The sequence below is a fragment of the Eurosta solidaginis genome, chromosome 4 (assembly GCF_040869045.1).
Source record: "Eurosta solidaginis isolate ZX-2024a chromosome 4, ASM4086904v1, whole genome shotgun sequence".
Classification (NCBI taxonomy): domain Eukaryota; kingdom Metazoa; phylum Arthropoda; class Insecta; order Diptera; family Tephritidae; genus Eurosta; species Eurosta solidaginis.
Genome location: NC_090322.1, coordinates 79,973,370 through 79,998,533, shown reverse-complemented (window position 1 = coordinate 79,998,533; position 25,164 = coordinate 79,973,370). Strand labels below are relative to the sequence as shown.

The 25,164-nt window shown below is 39.4% G+C and overlaps 1 long non-coding RNA gene and 1 pseudogene across 1 annotated transcript; both read right to left on the bottom strand.

Annotated features, from left to right (window-relative positions):
- Window positions 1–25,164, bottom strand: part of LOC137248576 (T-complex protein 1 subunit eta-like) — a 184,889-nt pseudogene that overhangs the window by 138,071 nt on the left and 21,654 nt on the right.
- LOC137250010 (uncharacterized) lies at window positions 2,919–10,540 on the bottom strand. Its single transcript, XR_010952687.1, has 4 exons — window positions 10,003–10,540; window positions 9,700–9,930; window positions 4,466–4,646; window positions 2,919–4,395 (listed from the first exon to the last, which is right to left on the bottom strand). It is a non-coding gene; the product is annotated as an uncharacterized lncRNA (long non-coding RNA).

The following is a 25,164-nucleotide window of genomic DNA, read 5'->3' as shown; positions in this document are numbered from 1 at the left end:
CCTTGCAGAGGGTGGATACCAACATGATGTGGGCAAAGATAACGATATTGGAATGGCTCAAGCAACCGTATCTACCACTCTAGAACGATGTTTGCAAATAATGGAAGACAAATTGTGTTCGCAGTGGATAAGATAGGAAATGACAACTGAAGAAAAAAGGGAAGCGAAAATAGATTTTTTTTTCAAGGAGTCGGTTTCCAGGAGTTGTCATGTGCGTCGACGGGACACATATCAAAATAATTCCACCTGCTGAGAACAAGTTTTTATACTACAACCGCAAAAGCTATTATTGCATCAACGCAATGATCGTAAGTATATCGAGCCACACCAGCGAAATTAATGTACGGAACAAAAAAAATGTTAACAGTATACAAGTTTTCTTTTTGAATAAAATTTAAAAATGTCAACAAAATGTTACTTACAAAAAAAATTGCTTTGGCCATGACTTCTAAAGCGTTCTTCATAGAGTTGTGAAAGTTTGGTAGCTGATGCCAATGATGGGAGGCTACAAATTCCTATCAAAACGGAAAATCGTATATTTTGTTCCTTACATAAATTTCGCTGGTATGGCTCGATATGTACATATAACAAGCAAGTTTATTTTCACACAAAGTGACGCTTCTACACAGTTTGATCGCTTCAAAAACTTCGTTAATTCTAGCTGGTTTTGTACTTACCGTCAAAACTTCTCGTTCGAGATTTCAGAAGGCCAGTCTATTACTGGGAATTAATCCTATCACTGACGTGTTCAGACTTAGCTTGTGTGTGGAGATCTATTTGTTATTGTTGTAGAAGCTACCGTGCCTCTACACAGGCTAGGTGAAATGAGAAGTTCCAAACCAAAACTTAAAAAAATGCACTTTCGCGTTTTTGTAATCTGATTAACATGATGTGATATAACATGCGAATATCTACATATATACAAGATAGATCTTAAAAGATAAAACGGGCCTAATTTTTCTATCAACTTTTATTTCCAGGTTTGTGATAGTAAAATGCGAATCAGGTGTATTGATGCACGGTACCCAGGAATTAACCACGATTCTCATGTATGGAATCTTAGCGACGCTAAGGAGTATCTCCAAACCTGATATAGAGAGGAAGAAAGGAATACTTGGATTCTTGGTATGTCTTAGGGCATCATTCTTTATTGCGAACGAAAGCTCAGGCGAACGTTTTCCGTCTAGCCATCACATTTTGTATTATTTTTGTCCACCTCTTACGTTTCTCACGTTATGAAAAGAGATAAAGTATGAGGCGAACGAAAGTGATACAGAATATGGTTGTTAGACGAAAACGTCAAGACACGAATTGTTCGTTTGAGATTTCATTCGCATATACCATGAGAATGTAGCCCTTAAGTTTTATTATATTTTTTATGAACAGGCGATGCAGGCTATACTTTACAGCCGTGGCTCATGACTCCTTTCCGGTCTCCAGAGGATAGCAGCCAAGAAAGCGTTTACAACAAAATGCACGCCAAAGCAAGGAACATTGTAGAGCGAACTATTGGGGTAGTTAAAAATCGTTTCCGATGTATACTTGGTGCGCGGCAGCTTCATTACACACCTAGGAAAGCAGCCAAAATTACAAATGTCTGCTGCGCGTTGCATAATATTTGTTTACACTACGGCGTCGAGGAGCTTCTTGAGAATTGGAAGAATCATTGCCTACACAGCAAAACGAAGCGGAAAGCAATACTAACGAAGCATTTCAAATACGGCAAATAATTCTTAGAAGTTTGTAAGGAAGCTGTTTAAATATGTTAAGAGGTACGTACATATGTCAAAAATTAATTGTTGTAATTTATACACTGTAGAAAAATTTTTGCGTTAATTTTCGAAGACATAAGTTCCATCAATTTCTTTTCTCTTCAACGTTTCCATGGCCACGTTATGACGACGTACTTTTTCCAACATTTCTTCATTAAAAGTGTTCATCCTGCAGAACTTTTCATTCAATTCGTCCATCTTTTCTTCACTTCTTTTATAAAATTCCTTTGTTTGTTTATTAAAGTCTTCTTGAAGCTTTAATTGCTTTTCTAGAAGAAGTTTTGTGGTGTCTTGTCGTTGACTGCCACTATACCTACGAGAAGTGCTTGGGCCATCTTCGGGCGTAGATTGCATGGAGCAATCAAGGTTATCTGGTTCTAATGGGGGTTCAGAGGAAGAAGCATTACCTCCTGCACTTGAGCTTTGTTTCCTTCCATATCGATTTGTACCTCCGATACCTTCAGTTGATGTTTCCAGTGCGGTTATTCGTATTACCGTTTCTTTCAAACTATTGAAACTGTGCATACGATTACGCCCACCGTCAGTTGCTGAGATTCCTGCTTGTTCGAAGTTAGTTTCCGTTTCACAGCAATTTTGTAGTCCAGCCAAACCTCCCTACAAGACATGTACCCGTTCCCTAATCGATTACTTAATCGTCACCAATAACTTGTTCACCAATTATCGTATTAATGACTTTTACATTGCTGTCGTGAAAAAGGTAACGCATGCGCTCTCTCAAAATAGTGTACGTGTGACTCGCTTTCTCGCTCTTACCTATTGTGATTTCGACATTCCTTCTCGCTCGATGTTATTTAAATTTTTAAGTTACTTCATCAGTTATGTTTTCGTTATCGCTAACCAAAACATATGCAACAACAACAACACGGGTAACTGGTCTATCGGTTACCCGTATCGGTTACCTTCTGTCAAATCGCTTTTTCTATGAATGAAACGCGTCCTTTATGTTCAGATAATATTTAATTATAAATCTTTCATATATACAATGTTTTTTTACAATTTCAATTCTTGCCTTATTACTCTAGCGAACTTTACATATGTGAATTTTATATATTCATAAACTATATAAATACATTAACGTCTATTCATAGTCGCGCCCTTTCCGAAACCTTGTTTGGAGTTCTTATTTTTCCTGCGCTGGTAGTGTTGCTCATCAGTTTGCAGTCATATTAGTTTGGTAGGTATAGTAACATCAGACGTAGGGAAATTAGGAAGCATGTCAGGAGTATCACCAGAATCCAAAGAAGCATGGTGATTCATTTCGTCACCTCCGTTTTCTTCCATATCCGGATTCATTCCATACTAGTCATTATAAATAGCTTGTAGATGCCACATAGGTGTAACCATACCCTCAAGATATTTCCGTTCAAATCTTGTGGTGCACACGTAAACTTGTATTTGTTCTAAATTATTCACCACATTCTAAACATAGAAAAGATGTATTAAGTGTTTGCGTAAATACCATTGTGATTACAATATGGACAAACATTCAATTCTAAACTTTTCGTTGTTACATCAATTGTTTCAGCGTGTTGTACACGTAAATGAAAATTCATACTTGAATGTATTTTCGTCTTCCAATCGCATAATTTACATTTTAAATAATAACTATAAGGCATATGAGAAATCTCATGGTCCAATAATTTGTTGAAGATTGGTGTAGCTGCTTGAATATCACAAAATTTACATTTTGCACCACGTTCGTTATATTTAAATTGTAAATGTTCTGCTTTCTCTACACGATGCATAAAGTTGAGATGCTTTTTCCAACAATGTGCTGAATTTAATTGAAATACATACATTGGGTATTGTCTCATGATAAATTTTCCATAAATATACTGAGCCTCTTTATGTAGGCTCTTTTCTTAACATGTAATTCTGGTCGTACCGGATATGACAGTTTTGCTTCAGGTTATAATCCACACTCATACTATTTTCAGATTCTGTATCATAATTTTCATCATTTTCAACATTGGACTTTGCATCAACATCATTATCATCATCGTCATTTTTTGATAACTCTGTTTTAAGCTTCATATTTATCAAAGGTTCATCTTCCTTAGTATTAGAATTAGAAACATTGTCATCTTCGGTTAAGTTTTTATCAAGTTTAGCTTTTTTCCTAGGTTTAAATTCTTTACTATCCGTACTAGAATTAATACCATCATCAACATTTTTCGTGGCCTGTTTGAGTTTTTAAATTTGCCATTGGTTCGCCTTTATCAGTATTAGAATCAGAATGGCCTTGGCCATCTTCACCGTGTTGCAAAGTAGGCGACATATGTTGGTGTTGATGTTTGCGCATATTGCGGATATGTTGGTGGTTCACTAGTCATTAATTGTTTAGAAGTTTCATCTTGTTGCGTTTGTTGTTGTTGTTGCTAGCTGATGATGTGGTGTTAACGTTTGTTGTACAATTTATTCGGGTGATTGCACATATTGTTGGTGTGTTATAGTGCTGGAAAACCTTCCGATATTGAAAGTCCTTGATTAGTGTAATCCACACGTAGAGAACTACTCCTGTGACCGCGTCCGCGGTAATTATTACATCTGAAGGCGCTTAAGTTACAGGCATAGCTGACATCGCTTATATAACAGGTTGACTCTAAAGTAAAAACCAAAACAAAATATTAGAATCAGTGTTTATGAATAACATATTTAAAATAAGCTCTTACAACAACGTGATCTGTGGCTACATCCCGGTGAAAGTAGTGTGGTGTTCCTCCTTGTATAAACGTAGATACTGGATGTGCTCAACCGTGCAGTTTTCTTCTAATTTGAGCAAATGTATGTTCTTACAGCCACAGCTGGAATATTTGGGATATTTCTATCCTCACATCGTCAAAATCAAATTACCTAGAATGAAAAAGAAACTCATATCAGTAAGAATAGATTAAAAGTTTTTAATATAAGCCGAAAAGTGTTCCATAAATAGGGCTCCACACATAGCTCTTTTCCAAAGAGAAATTTCAGATAACTAGAATCAGGACCTGGTAAAGTAACTTCAAAGGCGATTTAGTCGCCACTACTTCGTATGCGCATTTCTCTACGCTCCCTTTCGGCATGCATCATCAATTTCGTCATTACTATAAAGGCCATCTTGCTCACAGCAATCCAACAATCTATTTGTCCGCAAATTCGTGGAACTAAATTCCTAATGGAAGGTTCCTCTCCAAAAACTCTGTTTACAGACAGTCTTTCGCCGTGAAAACGAGGGCAGTGAAATATTACATGTTCAGCGCTTTCCAATTCGGACGGACAGCTTGGACAGAAAGAATCCTCCCCTATCCCACGCTTATGTAGATATTTCTTCAAGCCACCGTGCCCGCTCAATATCTGTGTGAGATGGTAATTTAGTTTGCCGTGTTTTCGCTCGTACCATTCCGCTATATTCCGGACTAGCATGAAGGTTCAGCGCTCTTTTCTCGAATCTTCCCGCCGTTCTTGCCACCTAACTATTGTTCGTGACCTTGCGCTTTTCTTAGCATCTTCAGATGGTCGGCTGAATCCAATGCCATACAGATCGGCCATTTCACCTGAGAGTAGATCTACTGGGATTTTCCTGGATAAAACATGGATCACGTCGTCGCAACAGCACATGCTATTCGTATAGCAGTAATGCGGTAGGCTGCTAGTATATCTTTTTGGTGGACCATTTTAGATCTGTGCCATACTGGTGCTGCATATAATATTACAGAGCTGGTTACGTTGGATAATCGCTGACGGGTAGCTTCGCTTGGGCCGCCGATGTTGGGCATTATTCGCGTTAGGGTTCCACTAACTCTAGAAACTTTGTCCCCCACCGCCCTGAAGTGCTCACTAAAAGTTAGTTTTGAGTCAATGATTACTCCTAGATATTTCAAGGAGGGCTTTGAATTTATTTGAAAATCTCCTATGGTTAGGACCAACTCATCCACAGTCCGCTTTGAGCTCATCAGAACCACTTCTGTCTTATTGCTAGCCATCTCCAGCCCCGTGTTCGTCAACCATTCCGTTATTCTTCCCATGGCGTCGTTACATAATGCATGGAGCAGATCAAGTTTCTTGGCCACTGCTACTACGACAATATCATCTGCATAGCCGACAATTTCCGTTCCTCCGGGAAGGTCGATTTGTAGCACCCCGCCATACACCGCATTCCAAAGAGTTGGACCTAGAACAGATCCCTATCTAATCTATCTATCTATCAAATTATTCGGAGCAGGTACGGAACTTGTCTTGGGGCACCCAAAGTGCACTCACGCTTCTCATGGCTCCAGCGGGTTAGCGGCTTCCTAGAACTTAAGCCACTTGCTGCTTCTAGATCTGACATCTGTCAGCTGGAGTCTTAGCCCGGCAAGCGCAGGGCACGAGCACAGAATGAAATCGATCGTTTCCTCCTCCAACTCGCACTTCCTACATCTGCTATCACTGACCAAGCCTAATTTAAAGGCATGTGACGCCAGAAGGCAGTGTCCAGTAAGAATACCCGTCATGAGTCTAGTCTACAGATTAATGATAATAAAAATATAAGAATCAGTGTTTATGAATAACATATTTTAATTAATCTCTTACAACAACCTGATCGGTGGCTACATCGCCATGTAGGTAGTGTGGTGTTCCACCTTGTATAAACGTAGGTACTGTATGTGCTCAACCGTGCAAATTGACATTAGCAGTAACATTATTTACATAAACATAGCTTGGTATTTGTGCAGGCCTCAATATAGCATACATTGGTCCAGTTCGGTGTGCACCAGCCACTGGTACAAACACTTTTGAATGCATAGCTTTCATATAGGATGGATGTCCAGCAGTGCTCCGGTTGTGCCAATATGTAATGGGCTGCTCCGTCTCTTGGTACGGCTTTATAGGTATAGGCGGGTGCAATGTATTACTAGGCTCAAGATCGGAAGGTACATAAATGGCTCGAAGACGCCAGAGGGGATTGGAGCCAGAGTTTTCGGACCCAGAACCAAAATATCAGTAACTATAAAAGCACATCCGAGCATTTTCGAGCGGAAGTATTCGCCATAAGTTAGTGCGCTAAGCTGAACCTTCAGCGCTGATACCCCAATGAAACAATTGCCATACTCAGTCAGGCAGTCAGGTTCCACTAAAGGCACTTGCGGCGTTCGAAATAAAGTCAGCACTTGTCCTTCAGTGCGTAGAAAAGCTGAATCAATTAGGAGCACACAACGTAGTACTGTTGGCCTGGGTCCTAGGCCACAGGGGAGTGGAGGGCAATGAGCAGGCGGACTCCACTCTCCCACGAATTATCAACCCCCCAGCAGATCCTTGCAGCGGGTCTGCGCCATACTCTCCTCTTCCGGGAAGGTATCGACCCCAATCCGGGTACTTCTCCTGACCCCAGTACTGAGAAATGGGTTTGCTGCGTTTGCCGGAAAAGAATCTTTTTAGGACGGTCATATATATAAGGGCCTGAAATATTTCAATGAACTTCCTAATCACATAAAAAGTAGTAATAACTTCAATACTTTTAAAAAAAGTTTATTGGAGCATTGTAAAACCCTTCCAATAAGATAGTTTTTTTTTTCTTTTATTTTTTTACATGATATACCGATACTGGAGCGCGAAAAGGGAATGGTAATAATGGTAGCAGCAAAATACAATGCATCCGGCCATAAGGAAAAGAAAATCGGTCGCCACCTGTAACTCCAGACAGTTCCAACAACTAATTTCGCTGGAATTCGGTATTTCCAGCTGGTATTTACTGTTGCTGATCGGAATCATTCGCATTCCGACAGCATAAATATAACAACAAAATTATATAATGTGTAACAAAAATAACGAAAATAAGGCCAAATAAAAGTTGGAGCAAGGGGGATTGGAAACACGTCCTTTTCAACCTCCCATTATATGTTGAGCTGTGCTAATCGGAATCTTCATGCATTCCGACAGCGTCTTTACTAAACAAAGTTGAGGGGTGATTGGATACACGTTATTTTGAATTTCCAACATCCAAAGACATGTTTAGCTGCATTGATCGGAGACTAATACATTCCGAAAGCTTAAAATACACATATAATTGAAAAATATAAATTCCAAATTTTGTTGCCTTAAGCTGGGAGCACTGGAGGATTGGAAACGCGTCCTTTCCAACCTTCCTTTAATGAGTGGCTCCCACACTCGTCCCTCTGTCACGCTAGTAAATATGCTGATCGGAATCACATGGCATTCCAACAGCATATTCAATAGAAATAAGTGATTATAACAATGAACTGTACTTAGTAGTTTAAGTTTTGGGCCTAAACAGCCGTAATAATAAATAAATTAAATTAAAAAAATAAATACTCTTGTCAGTGTTTCACGTGCAAGGGATGGTTGCATCGGACAGGTTGCTCTGGGCTAGATTCCAAAATCCAGCGTCCTCGTAGCTTTTATAAATCTTTTGTGGCTCTTGTTGTTCACGGCCTCTTTACATTATGAGGAAATACGGCACCTGAGAACACAGCCGTATGAAGCTAAAAAACACAAGCATGTCTTCAGTGAACTCCACAAAGAGGCGTCGGACCTCTATGCCGGTGATTCCTGTACTCAAAGAACAAAACTAGCAGAGGAGGAACGCACTCTCCCTAGGGAAACGAGAGTAGTCACTCTAGCTCAACTTCGAGCTGGATACTGTAACAGGCTAAACTCTTACCTATCCAGAATCAACCCCGACATACAAAATGTATGTCCTGCTTGCAATGTGTCCCCACATGACACCAACCATGTCTTTAATTGTATTGTGGAACCAACGCCCCTAACATCCCTTTCATTATGGTCCACCCCTGTTGAAACAGAAAGTTTCTTTGGACTCCCGTTAGAGGACATTGATGACAATTTGTGATCGGTCGCACCTATTGGATGGGGCGAAGCACTGCTACTACAACAACAGCAGGCGGACAAGACGGAAAGAGAGGCAGCAACTGCATGACCCATCGATCCCGAGCCGTTCCTGCCAGTTGGCCAACAGGGGCATTTATTAGCAGAAGGGAGGGAAAAGAGAGAACACTGGCGCAATATGCCAGGCCTGAGTCAATCTAAGTTACTGTTAGGGGGTTACAGCACAACTCGATATAGGGCATTAATAGGCCTCTCAAAAAGATAACCTAAGAACCCCAACGGCTATTCTTACAAGACACTGTAGACTGAACAGTCACATGCAAAAGCTGGGTATAGTATCGAACAACACATACCGATTTTGTGATGGATCAGCAGACGGTGGCCCATATCCTTCTAGATTGCGGCGCAATTTCAAGACGTAGGGCTAAGTTTATGGGCTCACCATGGCCAGAGAACACTGCTGGGGTTCATCAATGAAGTCGGCTAGGATGAGGTGCTGTGAAGGAGATGTGCAAGTCACTGTGCAATCCTCAATAAATGATCTATCTATCTACGTTCCGAAAACAAGCACCATTGTGGTACTAGCCCCACCATCTCGGGAACTATTGATATGACTACATTAAACCTTCTAGGGATTGAATCTTAAAAATGCCGGCAATGCGAAAGTCTGCTAAAATGCACCATTCTTCATGGAATGCTCGATATATAACTTTCCACGTTTTGAAACAGTGATGAAAAGAGCAAAATTTACAATAATTTTAACTGGCTGTGGGTAGTAAGGTGTTGATGTCCTCTCTTAACGCAATGTAATGACAACTGCGATGCAGGGAAAATGACAAAAATCTTGCAAATCTACTGATAATAATTAATTTTTCCTCCCCTTCTATGCAGTTCTATGCAAACATACATATGTATTTTTCTCTCCAAATGCTAATTAAAAAAATTAATTGGTTTTCACATGAACTTCGAACTCTGTCGTATTTGCATTCTTCAGTTGATTATCAACAAAAGCATGACAAATTATCACTAAAAAATTCATACATGTTGCTTATATATTTAATATGGTAGCCAATTTACTTACCCTTTCTGGTGCGATGATTCCTGGACAATCGGGCCTGACTAGACGCGATTTTTTTTGCCTTAAGAGAGCGTGCTTAACGCGAACCTTATCATGTTATGGCACAACTTTAGTGATACAAAAAATCAAAGACATTTCTGCTTCTAATGCTTCTAGGATAGCAGCAGCAGCTCCCGGTGGCACCACATAAATAACAGTTGCATGCCGATCAGTTGCCTTTTTTGCTCCGGCTACCTATTCAATTTTAATTCACATTACATTATCTACTATTGTAATTTTTAATCACTACAAATCAATATAAATTACCGAAGCAAATACTGGCAAACCAAGATGCGTAGTTCCACCCTTTTTTAGGGAAATACATCCAACCAGTTTGGTACCGTATTCCAAAGCATGTTGCTTGTAAAGTACCTTGTTTTTGTAGATTTCCTCTGATTTTGGCATATTCTGAGCTGAATCGCAACCCGGCGGAGATGCTATCTATTAGAATAATATAACATTTTTTTTATTATTTAAAAATGCACATACGTATGAATGAAAATCAGAAAGTAAATAATGTTGTTGTTGTTGTAGCGATAAGGACACTCCCCGTTATCGACTTTGTTGGTCCTTTGCCGGATGCAGATCGGGTACGTTCCGGGAACCATTAAGGTACTAGCCCGACCATATCGGGAGCGATTTAGTTGACATAAAACCTTGTAGGCCATCCCGTCGATTCTATACAACTTAATATGGTAACGATTTAAAAGACGGTGCACCACCCAATTTTTATCAAAAATTATCAAACGTGGAATCAAAAGGCGCGTCTCGAGCTCCGTTTTTATTATTATTTGATATTTTTAAATTAGGTGGTGTACCGTCTTGTAAAACTTTACCCTTAATATTATTTTGGGCGAAGGCCGCCAACGCAAAAACATGGTCTCTGCAGCAATATTCTTAATTTCAGTCACATGTCACGATTCAAATTAACTTAATGTTATTTTGGGCGAAGGTCGCCAACGCAAAAAGGTGTTCTCTGCAACAAAATTTTTAATTTCCGTCACATGTCACAACTAAAAGCACAAGATATTTTTCGTTGTAAACAATATATATTTTTTTTGCGTTTCAATGTTTTCCGGAATAATTAATGAACTGTCATTTCGATGACAGGATGAAACGGCGATGTGTTAGTGGAGAGCCAAAAAAGCTTTGAATGTGTGGGTGAACTGGTTACCTCCGTCTTGCAGGGCTGTAATGTATGCAAATAAAGGCTGCGTTACACGAGTCAATTTACTGGTCGATTTTTTGTCGTTCCACCGTGTACACGGCATTTATACCGATAGCGACAAAAAATCGAATAGGAATTCAACCCTTACTTCTAACACTACGAATGCCTTTTCCTCTCCTTTTTACTTTTCTTACCGTTTCCTCTTCCCTTTCTCTTTACCTTTCCCTTACCTCCAAAAGGGTTTATGGTATAGATCTTAAAATTGGTATAGAGATATTCGATATCAATACCATACTCGCGCTCAGAGCTGGGTAGTAATGATTACTTTAGGTAATCAATTACCGTCAATTCCCCATTACATGTACTTGAGGAAAGTAATCAATTCCTATACTCCACAGCAAAGGAATTGATTACATTTCAATTCCTCAAAAAAAATACCAAAAGTAATTTCCTTTTTTTGAGGCTCTGGTACAAAATTTTTTTGTTTGTCACTTAAAAAAAATACTTTGCGCATTTGTAACTTCTTTCCCAGTACTTTCGAAAGGAATGTGAAATGTAATCGAAATTTTTTCAAATATATTACAAGGAAAGGAAAAAGTACTTTCGAACTTCCCATTCCATTCCTCAAAGGAATTGAAAAACTACAAGTTAGCCTATGTATAAGGACTTACTCCGGTTGATGTGGGTGACATTTCGGGTCACACTTTTCATCAGATTTTTCTTGTTAGTGGTTACTGAAGGCATTTGGAAGCACCAATGAATATCAAATCATTATCCTCTTAAAGTTCCCAGCTAAGTAAGGACATCTCCTTTCCTTCCTCCGCTATTAAAGGGTGGTGGCTATAGGAAAGCAGCATACTTTTTAATTTTCTTTGATACATCCAGCTGGCATAACTTAAACACCATTAATGTTCCGAAAAACTTTTTTCTCGTATTCTTGATAGGATAATAGTTGCCTCCTCTGAACCATATTGTAATAAATAATACTAGAGCAGACAATGACAAAGAGACTTCCGAATAAAACCTCAGAAGCGTTTGAAGTGAAGTGTAATTAGGATATAGCGGCTCCAGTTGCAACTACATTTGTCAATGCCAAAAGCTTCTTTATATTTAAAATATCAATTGTTGTTGTTGTTGTAGCAATGCTTCGTCCCCATCCAATAGGTGCGTATTTCGTACTGAGGCACTGTTGTACTCACATGCCTAATCTGCTATTTTTTTCGTTTTCTAGTCCCACTTATTCGTGCTGCAACTAGTTCATCGACCCTCCGTGCGGCATGTTTTGCAGAGTCTGCACAAACGCAATTGCTTACCCGTAGATGATTGTGTGGCCAAAATCAAACGTAACTTCATGGTATGCTCAACGGCTAAAGTGCCACTGGAAGCTGGCACCAGTAATATGGAAACGACTAAGTGCACGAAGATGTCATTGAAATATCCGATCATAAAGTATCGAATACGTATGCCCGCGCGAGGACACGAATGCAAACATGTACAGTGTTTTGATCTGGAAGCCTATTTGCTTATGAATTGCGAACGTGGCGCTTGGCGGTGTCCCGAATGCAAGTAAGTATTTAAAACAAAGAGCGGCTCGAACGAAGGTTATAAACGATAATTCATATCTTACTTTATTTACAGTAAACCTGCGCTTACTGAAAGTCTAGAAATGGATCAGTATATCTGGGCCAGTCTCGATAAACTGAATGGCACCGATGTGGATGTCATAATTGATTCGAGTGGTAATTGGCGCGTAGGTATGTATCAATAGCGCGATGTCAGCACAAATACCCAACCCAATGACTGGATAAATGCTAGGACAAAGACCTGGACAGATGCCAGGACAAATGGGTGCACAAGCTTCGGGCGGACAAATGCCTGGTCAAATAGATGCTCAATCGCATGGGCAGCTGCCAGGACAAATGGGTGAACAAGTGGCTAATCAAATGGGTGTTGGCGGTCAAATGCCCGGACAAATGGGCGCGCAAATGCATGGTCAAATGGGTCCGATGGGTGGACAACAAATGCCCGGTCAAATATGTGGTGGTCAGATGAGTAGTCAAATGCCCGGTCAAATGGGTGGCGGTCAGATGAGTAGTCAAATGCCAGGTCAAATCGGTCCCATAGGTGGTCCCATCGTGACGAATATTAAACAGGAAAACACCTCCGATGATCAATCAAAAGTTTTGTCACCATGGGATAACTCGCAGGCGATGAGTTCCTATATGCAGCATGACATGAATGCGGACACGCCCAATGTACCCGGCGCTGGTCAAATGTAAGTTTGTTGGTAACCCTCCCCAGAAAATGGTAGCAAATCTAATATTGTCGCTTGCCTCATTTTATAGACGCAGTTCATTCAACATGTATGGTAGTAGCGCTGGTGTAGTTGGGGTGTTAATGATCAGCACACTATGGAGAAAACTTTAACAGATCAAAAAAATTTAAAAGATGACCACAAGCACCTGGAACCCCTGGTGGACAACCCGGTGGACCAGCATCCAATCGTGCTTCTACGAATGATTCACATCAGCAGCAGCAACAACAACAAACACAACAGGAACAAATTATAAATTCATTGATCAACTCACAGCCCAATGGTTTGTTGAATCTCAGTGAAACATATGTTACGTGGCTGACTGTTTGGGTGGTGAGGAGCGGCGGCAAGCAGGTATGCTTGCGGGCCCAGGCTAGCTCGTCGTCTTGGGCGGTGTTTGCACCACCGACCTCACCCGCAGCCACATGAACAAAATTGGGGTTCATACCTGCATGTGTATAGAAAGGAGAGAAAAGGCTGAAAAAGATAGAAATAAACGTGAGGGGCAGAGTTAAGAGGGGAATAAGATGGAGGCCTGTCCTGTCAGGTGGAGTCTACCCTCCCTCTGCAGTGCAACTTGCACTGCACCGTGGGCACTGTGCTGACTCCTGTTTACCTTACAGTGCCCCCAAACCTGACACTAGTCTGTCCGTCTGTCAATTAGTCATTTTTCTCTACCACTCACCTTCGCCTTACCTTGCCACGCACAAGCGCAGCACCAACACCAAAATTCGACTTAGCCCTGCATTATTGAAAATATTAAAATTTCATCCAAACATAATTCTTATGATTTATTTACAAAATTTTTGGTTTCCAAGTTACCAACTAACACCCTACTACCAGTGCAATAATTTCAATAAAACTTGAAACTCAAAGTTTACTACAAAATACTTTTCCAAGGGTTAAAAAGTTTACTCAAAGTAACAATACAAAATTGCTCAAACTTAATGCTAAATTTTATTACTGGCGAACATTAAAAATTCATAAGAGTGCAAGAACCAGTAGATACATTCCAAATTCAATTCTATAAAAAAAAATACCTACGACTAATAGACAAAGGGTCTGGCCTCAAACAAAAAAAATTAAATTTTTAGGGCCACCCTAATGCGATATTATTAATAGGAGCTAATTCTAAATCCTAAGGATACAAATTCAAATAAAATAAAATAAGAGGGCGAATAAAAAAAAAACATTCAATTACCCTAATCCCTGATCTACCGCAACCGCTCAAGTAAACATAAGATCAATTATGTATACAGCAAAAGTAGGTTATCAAAGGAAAGGGATTTATGTGTATATGAAAACAAATGGTATGTATGTAATAGCAAATGTACGTTTGTGACGTTTTTCATGCATGCACATATGTTCGTTGCCCTCTGTTTTTTATTTTCTGCTTTGCTAATTCCTGTTCTATTTTTGCAAGAGCAGGAATCTGTGCTAACACATGTACATACAACTAAACAGGCGTATTCTGATGAATTATAATGTTTCACTCAAAACACTCACCAAGTTACTCTTCTCATCCAACGGCGCCGCTGCAGTTGAGTAGCTTTGCTGAAAACGCTGAAAAGAAATACTCCTAGCATGCATACAATTCTACAGGCCACGCCCACGTTAGCCACCCGCAATCACTCAGCCAAGATCACTCGCTAGTGATCTTTAGTAATGAGTGCTTTGGTAGTATTAATTCTACCAACGTGATGGTGAAACGCAAAAATTAATAATACAAATAAAAAATGTGTAATCAAAAAAATTCTTTGGTACGGAGGGCACACTATTGTGTATAACCTCGGGGTGGCAAAAAAAAAGGTATGTTGGAATTGGTTTTCCCCAATAATTCCTAAGAAAACATATAAAAAAAGTGAAAAACAAAAATTCAGAAAAAATAAAATCTTTTCCTTTGTTGGTGCAGTGCTACCATAGGTAGCCGAAAACGTGTGTGAATAAAGAAATGTGTATATGGGAGAAGATAAATATACCAAAAGATAAAAAAATTAAATGTCAAACCGAGGAGGAAATGACAAAAAAAATTATAATGCAGAACAAAAAGAAAAGGGATGGAGGCAGGAGTGCCACCATTAATTCCTGAAATATGGAGTTGAATTATAAAGGAAAACTATATATCTCCTACCAGCAAAATGCTTTGCCCCGGTAACGAAATGACCCTTTTGCCCCTCCTCATGAAGATCATGCCCTCAATGATAGTATTTAAATAAAAAAATATAAAAAAAATATTATAATATATAAATATATACAAACATAATACTATGGCCAAATGTGATTCTGGAACAGCTCCTCCCTCCGCCGGTGTTTGATAGTTTCTTTCGTTATCAGAATCAGCTGAGCCAGCCCAATAAATGTATGAGTATTGCCGTAAACTTAGTTGTGGTTGTTGCCACCGTTTTATACTTGTAGTTGCTCGGGTTGTCCGCTTTGTTAAAATTGTATGCGATTTTTGTTACATGTGTTGGCGTGGCTGTTGTTGTGGTTGCGTCTCAATGCCGCCGGTGAAAAGTGCTATCGATGTTGCCAATTCTAATGTGCTTTTGCCGTTGTTGTTGTGGTGTGCGCATGCAACGAATTAAACAGAACGTAGTGTTTGTGGATGCGTGGCAATTGTTGTTGGTCGGAATGCCGCCAATATAAAAACGTTGTTGTAGTATTGTTGCGGCCCTATATCGCCAATATGAAAATGCTATAGTGGTTGTTGTTGTGGAGTGCGCTAACAAATTAAAATTTTAGTGTAGTGCGTGGTAGTTGTTGTTGTTGTGTTGACCGCCAAGTATAATGTATTTGCTTTTTGGCGGTACGCCGCCCATATACGTGCCCAGTGGGTCTTTCCCAAAGGAAAATCAATTGTGCGCTGAAATTAAATACAAAACAAAATCTATTTAGAAATTCAAAAGCAAATGTGTATCTATGTGCATATACATAATTGCCTACGGATTTCTTGTCTGCATGGTCATATATTCATCTACATACATATATTTGTATGCAGAGATGTATATGTCGATGCAAGTTTTCTTTTGGCTTGCTCTGGAGATAGGCAAGGTTGAAGCCCCAGCTCCCGTCAAGCATGCCTAAAAAAGAGTATAATATCTTACCTCTTGTAACTTGTAATTTTTTGACAACCGATTCCAGCTCTTTGCACGTACCGCGGAAACTTTTCGACGCGCACAATTTTATTTACAAAGCGGTTTAATTCGCGCACTACTAAGGACTATGCACTTTGTAATTTACGGTTGTAAACGCGCACTTCACTTGTGATTTTTCATTACTCACTTGCACTGGGCACTGTTGAAACAAGACTTTGGCCCGTTGACTCAGTTTTCCCCTTCTTAAAGCCACCGCCGTGGTAAGGAACGTTACCCAAAAACGGAAAATTGTTACCATTACATGCCAAACTTTCTTTTCGGCTTTCCCGTATTTTCCATCTATACAATCATGCACTCATACATTCATACGCTTACCGCTCCACAAAACGAACACCTACACAGATACATTTGGTTCGTGCCTTGACCGCTTACACTGATGCATTCACACGTTCATAGCCTTTCACAAATACACATCCACCTACATAATACCGAACAGAACAAACACATAGTTACATATCATTCGTCAAGGCTGCTAGGTTGTTAGCAATATGGTGAAATTTTTCTTATTATAACCACATGATGCCAAGCGCAACATCTAATTTCCGTTGCAACATTGTGTTCACTACAGGTACAATGTTGTCAATGTTAATGTTATCATGTTAATATTATTTTAATGGCAACATTGCGGCTAAGGCACGGACCTGGACACAAAACACATAAACACATAGACGCATATACACTCTGCCACTCATTCAAGCCAATATGGAGACAGGCTGTCGTTACAGGCTTGGCATCCCTTGCGGGGATGGCATCCCTTGTCGGGAGTCCAACAGTAGTTGGAATTCCCCCGTATCACTGGTCATTAAAGGAACGAAGAACCGGCTGTGCCTAGATGCTCGCAAAGTGAATGAAAGAACTATAAAGGACGCATACCCCTTACCACATATTGATGGAATTTTGAGCCGCCTACAAAACACGAGATATATCTCTGCAATTGATCTCAAGGACGCTTTCTGGCAGATTCCCCTCGAGAGAAAATCACGTGAGAAGACTGCCTTCACTGTCCCTGGCCGACCCCTTTACCAATTTACCGTCATGCCTTTCGGGTTGTGCAATGCAGCACAACGAATGTGTCGTCTAATGGACAAGGTCATTCCGGCCGCTTTACGTGAATGTGTTTTTGTTTATCTTGACGATTTGTTAGTTTGTTCTGTAGATTTCGAGTCCCATATGTGTTTATTGGAAAAGGTCGCTCGGAGTCTTCGCGAGGCTAAGTTAACAATTAACGTAGAAAAAAGCAAGTTTTGTTTTAAAGAAGTTCACTATTTAGGATACGTAGTCGGGGATGGTTGTATCAGAACGGACGCCAACAAAGTGGTAGCTGTGAGGGACTTCCCAGTTCCGAAAACCCCGAAGCAACTACGACGGTTCCTGGGTATGTCGGGCTGGTACCGACGTTTTATACAGGACTATGCGACTATTGCAGCCCCGCTGCACGACTGCCTCAAGAAAGACAAAATCAAAAGGTTTGCAATGACGGAAGAAGCAATAAAATCATTTGAAATTTTAAAGCAGAGTTTGGTTACTGCACCGGTGCTCACACATCCTGACTTTAAGCGTCGTTTTTATATTCAATGTGATGCATCAACGGACGGAGTGGGAGGGGTCTTGTTCCAGTTGGACGATGACCAGAACGAAAGACCGATTGCCTACGTTTCGGCAAAACTAAATAAAGCGCAGAAGAACTACAGTATAACAGAACTTGAATGCTACGCCGCGATCGTGAGTGTGAAAAGATTCCGACCTTATTTGGAAGGAACCCCGTTCACCATCATAACTGATCATGCCAGCCTCAAATGGCTCATGAATCAGAAAGATCTTTCTGGGAGGCTGGCAAGGTGGAGTTTGAAACTCCAGGGTTATGATTTCGATATCCAACATCGAAAAGGTGCGCAAAACGTGGTTCCCGACACACTCTCACGAATACACATGGACGAAATACTGACGAACGACAGAGCCATAGACGTGTGTCTCGAGTCACCGTGCTTCGAGTCGGAGGAGTATACGGAGTTAAAAAAGACGGTGACCGAGAACAAATATAAGTTGCCAGACTTATGCATATCGGACGGTTACGTTTATAAACGGACGCAATTCGACAGGGGGGACGATCTTCTAGCGGACCAGACCTGGAAGCTCTGGGTTCCGTCGGAACTGCGACCGGGGCTGGTAGAGTCATCTCATAGCTCACCGTCCGCTGGTCATGGTGGCATCCACAAGACACTGTCACGACTACGTCAAAAATATTATTGGCCAGGAATGGTCACCGACGTATGCGCACATGTAAAAGACTGCGAAACCTGCAAAACTAACAAAACTCAAAACGTGTTTAAACAACCCATGATGGGAAAGCAAAAGCTCACAGAGCGACCTTTCCAACGTTTATTCATTGATTTATGGGTCCTTATCCTCGTTCTAGTGATGGTAACGTGTATGTCTTTGTTTGTCTAGATCACTTTACTAAGTTTGTGTTCTTAAAACCTATGAGAAGGGCCACTTCAGCTGAGGTTATACAATTTCTAGAGAAAGAAGTCTTTCACGTGTTTGGTGTGCCCGAATATGTCCATTCGGACAACGGCAAACAATTCGTCTCGGAAATATTCAAAGAGTTTTTGGAGAAATACGGCACGACACACGTGAGAACTGCATCTTATTCACCTCAGGGTAACGCTGCGGAAAGAGTAAACCGATCTGTGCTGCAGATAATTAGGTCCTTCATAAATGGCAACCAAAAGAACTGGGACAAATGCGTCAGCTATGCCGCATTTGCACTACGCAGCGTTACTCACTCAGCCATCAACATGACACCATACTATGCCACTTTCGGTATGCTTATGATACAGCATGCAGCATCATATGAGCTATATCGGAAGTTGGCGGCGTTGAAGGATGGTGACGTGGAGATAGATATGGCTGGTGATAAGATGCAGCTCATAAGAAAGAGAATTATGAAGGAGCTGAAGCTGGCCCACGATAGAAGTCAAAAGGTCTACGACACCAGGAGTAAGGATATAAAGTTTCAGATTGGACAAGTGGTATATCGCCGAAACTTTACAAAGTTCCCAAGTCGAAAATTACAACGCTAAATTAGCTCCAAAACAAGTAAGATGTATTGTTTTAAACGTTATAGGGAACTCTATGTATGAACTTGGCGACAGCAATGGGAAAAGATCGGCGTATACCACGCTAAAGACATTTTTGCAAAATAGTTTAATGTTTTTTTTTGTAGTGCTAGTACTCTTGTTCTATGTTATTTATTTATTTATCGACGTATGTGATTATATTATTAAATTATATTTTTTTTTACCTTTTTATTTATTTGATTATTTTTACATTTATTTATTTTACCTACTTGACTATTTGATCTGTGATATTTTTTGTTATATACATTTTTTTTTTTGCCATCTGTGATATTTTATTTTATAAAATTTTTTGTTCTGCTAACTGTGATATTTTAATTTTTTCTATTTTATTTTATTTTTTTATTTATTGGTTTTGTTATTTATTTTATCTGTGATACCTTATTTACTATTAGAGATGTATAGTAGTATCTGTGATATAGGTGTAAGTAGTAGCATTAGCCCAGTGATTTAGTTCGTAGTTAAGTAGTGTGAAAAGTTTAAAGGCGTGAAAAAAATAGGCCCGGCATTGAGTCGTGGGTCGAGGCCACACGTTGGACGCAGGAAATAATACTTAGCAGGCTGCGTTTGGATTCTTTACGCACACGCTCCATAGTGCGCAGACACCATCGGCGGTTGCGAGCCTGTAACGACAGCCTGTCTCCATACTGGCTTGAATGAGTGGCAGAGTGTATATGCGTCTATGTGTTTATGTGTTTTGTGTCCAGGTCCGTGCCTTAGCCGCAATGTTGCCATTAAAATAATATTAACATGATAACATTAACATTGACAACATTGTACCTGTAGTGAACACAATGTTGCAACGGAAATTAGATGTTGCGCTTGGCATCATGTGGTTATAATAAGAAAAATTTCACCATGTTGCTAACAACCTAGCTGGAATCAGTTGTCAAAAAATTACAAGTTACAAGAGGTAAGATATTAAACTCTTTTTTAGGCATGCTTGACGGGAGCTGGGGCTTCAACCTTGCCTATCTCCAGAGCAAGCCAAAAGAAAACTTGCATCGACATATACATCTCTGCATACAAATATATGTATGTAGATGAATATATGACCATGCAGACAAGAAATCCGTAGGCAATTATGTATATGCACATAGATACACATTTGCTTTTGAATTTCTAAATAGATTTTCTTTTGTATTTAATTTCAGCGCACAATTGATTTTCCTTTGGGAAAGACCCACTGGGCACGTATATGGGCGGCGTACCGCCAAAAAGCAAATACATTATACTTGGCGGTCAACACAACAACAACAACTACCACGCACTACACTAAAATTTTAATTTGTTAGCGCACTCCACAACAACAACCACTATAGCATTTTCATATTGGCGATATAGGGCCGCAACAATACTACAACAACGTTTTTATATTGGCGGCATTCCGGCCAACAACAATTGCCACGCATCCACAAACACTACGTTCTATTTAATTCGTTGCATGCGCACACCACAACAACAACGGCAAAAGCACATTAGAATTGGCAACATCGATAGCACTTTTCACCGGCGGCATTGAGACGCAACCACAACAACAGCCACGCCAACACATGTAACAAAAATCGCATACAATTTTAACAAAGCGGACAACCCGAGCAACTACAAGTATAAAAACGGTGGCAACAACCACAACTAAGTTTACGGCAATACTCATACATTTATTGGGCTGGCTCAGCTGATTCTGATAACGAAAGCAACTATCAAACACCGGCGGAGGGAGGAGCTGTTCCAGAATCACATTTGGCCATAGTATTATGTTTGTATATATTTATATATTATAATATTTTTTTTATATTTTTTTATTTAAATACTATCATTGAGGGCATGATCTTCATGAGGAGGGGCAAAAGGGTCATTTCGTTACCGGGGCAAAGCATTTTGCTGGTAGGAGGTATATAGTTTTCCTTTATAATTCAACTCCATATTTCAGGAATTAATGGTGGCACTCCTGCCTCCATCCCTTTTCTTTTTGTTCTGCATTATAATTTTTTTTGTCATTTCCTCCTCGGTTTGACATTTAATTTTTTTATCTTTTGGTATATTTATCTTCTACCATATACACATTTCTTTATTCACACATGTTTTCGGCTACCTATGGTAGCACTGCACCAACAAAGGAAAAGATTTTATTTTTTCTGAATTTTTGTTTTTCACTTTTTTTATATGTTTTCTTTAGGAATTATTGGGGAAAACCAATTCCAACATACCTTTTTTTTGCCACCACGAGGTTATACACAATAGTGTGCCCTCCGTACCAAAGAATTTTTTTGATTACACATTTTTTATTTGTATTATTAATTTTTGCGTTTCACCATCACGTTGGTAGAATTAATACTACCAAAGCACTCATTACTAAAGATCACTAGCGAGTGATCTTGGCTGAGTGATTGCGGGTGGCTAACGTGGGCGTGGCCTGTAGAATTGTATGCATGCTAGGAGTATTTCTTTTCAGCGTTTTCAGCAAAGCTACTCAACTGCAGCGGCGCCGTTGGATGAGAAGAGTAACTTGGTGAGTGTTTTGAGTGAAACATTATAATTCATCAGAATACGCCTGTTTAGTTGTATGTACATGTGTTAGCACAGATTCCTGCTCTTGCAAAAATAGAACAGGAATTAGCAAAGCAGAATATAAAAGACAGAGGGCAACGAACATATGTGCATGCATGAAAAACGTCACAAACGTACATTTGCAATTACATACATACCATTTGTTTTCATATACACATAAATCCCTTTCCTTTGATAACCTACTTTTGCTGTATACATAATTGATCTTATGTTTACTTGTGCGGTTGCGGTAGATCAGGGATTAGGGTACTTGAATGTTTTTTTTTTTATTCGCCCTCTTATTTTATTTTATTCGAATTTGTATCCTTAGGATTTAGAATTAGCTCCTATTAATAATATCGCATTAGGGTGGCCCTAAAAGTTTAATTTTTTTTGTTTGAGGCCAGACCCTTTGTCTATTAGTCGTAGGTATTTTTTTTTATAGAATTGAATTTGGAATGTATCTACTGGTTCTTGCACTCTTATGAATTTTTAATGTTCGCCAGTAATAAAATTTAGCATTAAGTTTGAGCAATTTTGTATTGTTACTTTGAGTAAACTTTTTAAACCCTTGGAAAAGTATTTTGTAGTAAACTTTGAGTTTCAAGTTTTATTGAAATTATTGCACTGGTAGTAGGGTGTTAGTTGGTAACTTGGAAACCAAAAATTTTGTAAATAAATCATAAGAATTATGTTTGGATGAAATTTTAATATTTTCAATAATGCAGGGCTAAGTCGAATTTTGGTGTTGGTGCTGCGCTTGTGCGTGGCAAGGTAAGGCGAAGGTGAGTGGTAGAGAAAAATGACCAATTGACAGACGGACAGACTAGTGTCAGGTTTGGGGGCACTGTAAGGTAAACAGGAGTCAGCACAGTGCCCACGGTGCAGTGCAAGTTGCACTGCAGAGGGAGGGTAGACTCCACTTGACAGGACAGGCCTCCATCTTTTTCCCCTCTTAACTCTGCCCCTCACATTTATTTCTATCTTTTTCAGCCTTTTCTCTCCTTTCTATACACATGCAGGTATGAACCCTCTTTTTGTTCATGTGGCTGCGGGTGAGGTCGGTGGTGCAATACCCCGCCCAAGACGACGAGCTAGCCTGGGCCCGCAAGCATACCTGCTTGCCGCCGCTCCTCACCACCCAAACAGTCAGCCACGTAACACATATTTGAATGCCGAATTGAATATGGACAACAATGATGGTGCTGGAGATTTCAATGTAAGTGAAACCTTTTAAACTTGTTTCTGTACTTCCAGTTCAAATTTTCCCTTATAAGTATTGCCAACTCATCAGAACTCATCAGCATAAACCGCTACTTTGTACCCCCTGTGGTGCACCCGTTCTCAACTTTCTCTCAGCCGTCGATCCTACCCACTTTGCAACCAGCAACCAGCTGACTAGGAGTTTAACCGACTCTGGTAGAATTATTCGGCCAAACTCCTAGTACCAATGGCCACATTATTGAAGGCTCCCTCGAAATCAAGAAAGACATCCAGCAAATATCTCAAAATGAAGTCCAACACAAATTAGTTTTCTTTCTTCTTCAATTCCAGCTCCTCCCCGATGTCGATCCAATGGAAATTCTCTCCTACCTGGACCCACAACCCGACCTAAATACACCACCCTCAAGCGGTTCGAGCAATAACAACAATAATGATGATATACTATCAACATTATTCGATTGAGAGAATTTGCTGTATAAATTGTTGTAAGAAAATTAAAATGTGTGTAAAGATAAGAGACCAGTAAAGCAATCCCCACAAACAGAGGCAAGAATAAAGCAAGAAGACGAGTTACGGGAAATACGACATAATGAGGAATCGGGCTAGCTAATACACAATTACTTTCTACTCTCGCAAATTATCTCAACAAGCATGTAAAAATTAGTACTTGTAAGATAGGAATTTTTTGGGCATAAATATTGTTAACAACAAAAAAGTAGTGATTAGAAAAATGTTTTAAGGGGTCAAAATAAAAATTACAAAAAATTCTAAAGTAAAACGAACAAATCCAAAATTCACATAAATACTTACGAATGTTTTCGGAGAAAAATAGCTTGACACAGTTGTGCAGAGATAATGACATTTTTTTATTAAATAAACATGACAAAATCGAAGTAAAAAAGTATTTAAAATTGAATTGAAAAATCACATTGGACAAGCGCGGTTTACGGATTTACAACAAAATTGCAACGTAAACAATTTACGGCCCCCTATATAAAAACCACTAATACATTTGATTAATTTGAATTAATGACGTCTCATTCATTAATCATTATTGATGGATTACATCAAAAAAAATTTTGCCACATCAACTAAATGATTTTTTGACTAAGAGCTCAAAATAAAATGAACACAGAATATTTACTATTTATACTATTTTATTGTAACGTAGAAATAAAATTATCTTTCATCAGCCACATATTGTTTCAAATAGTCTTTTCTAGATATTTGGTAACATTTTAATACATTTCTTATAAATTTAATGATGATTATAAATTTTAATTACTCAATATAGAAGGTTCGGATATCAAAGAGTGACTTTTCTTGCTTTTTTCGCTGCAAAATTTTTTATAATAATATCAAGATTTAACCTTCTTGCCAAAACGGATTCAACACAAAGCATGGCAAGTCCTGAAACCCGCTCTTGAGATGAACATGATCTATGAAAGTTTTTGATTCTTGAAAGGGCGCTGAAGGAACGTTCTGCACTAGCTACAGTGACAGGTATAGTGCAAACGATACGTAAACCAACATAAATGTTGGGGAAAATTGTATACAGATTTTGAACATAGATGGCATTTAGCAATTCCAATGGTGACAGACCTTTATCAAAATTTGCTTCGTAAATGTATTTCAAGTGAATTATTTCGCATTCTAAGCTTTGAGTAAGTTTCATCCATGTCTTCAAATTTCCACAAAATGGAAAACGTCTCGCTCAAATTTCTCAAAGCGGCAAATCGTCCAGTAATACCAGAACGTCCGGAAACTTTGGAGAGATGTCCAAATGAATAGCAACTGTTTTGCATTCGTATAAAATTGTTTCCCTTTGGTTCCTGATCAACTTCAAATCAGCTAATAAGGCATCTAGATGTCAACATCTAT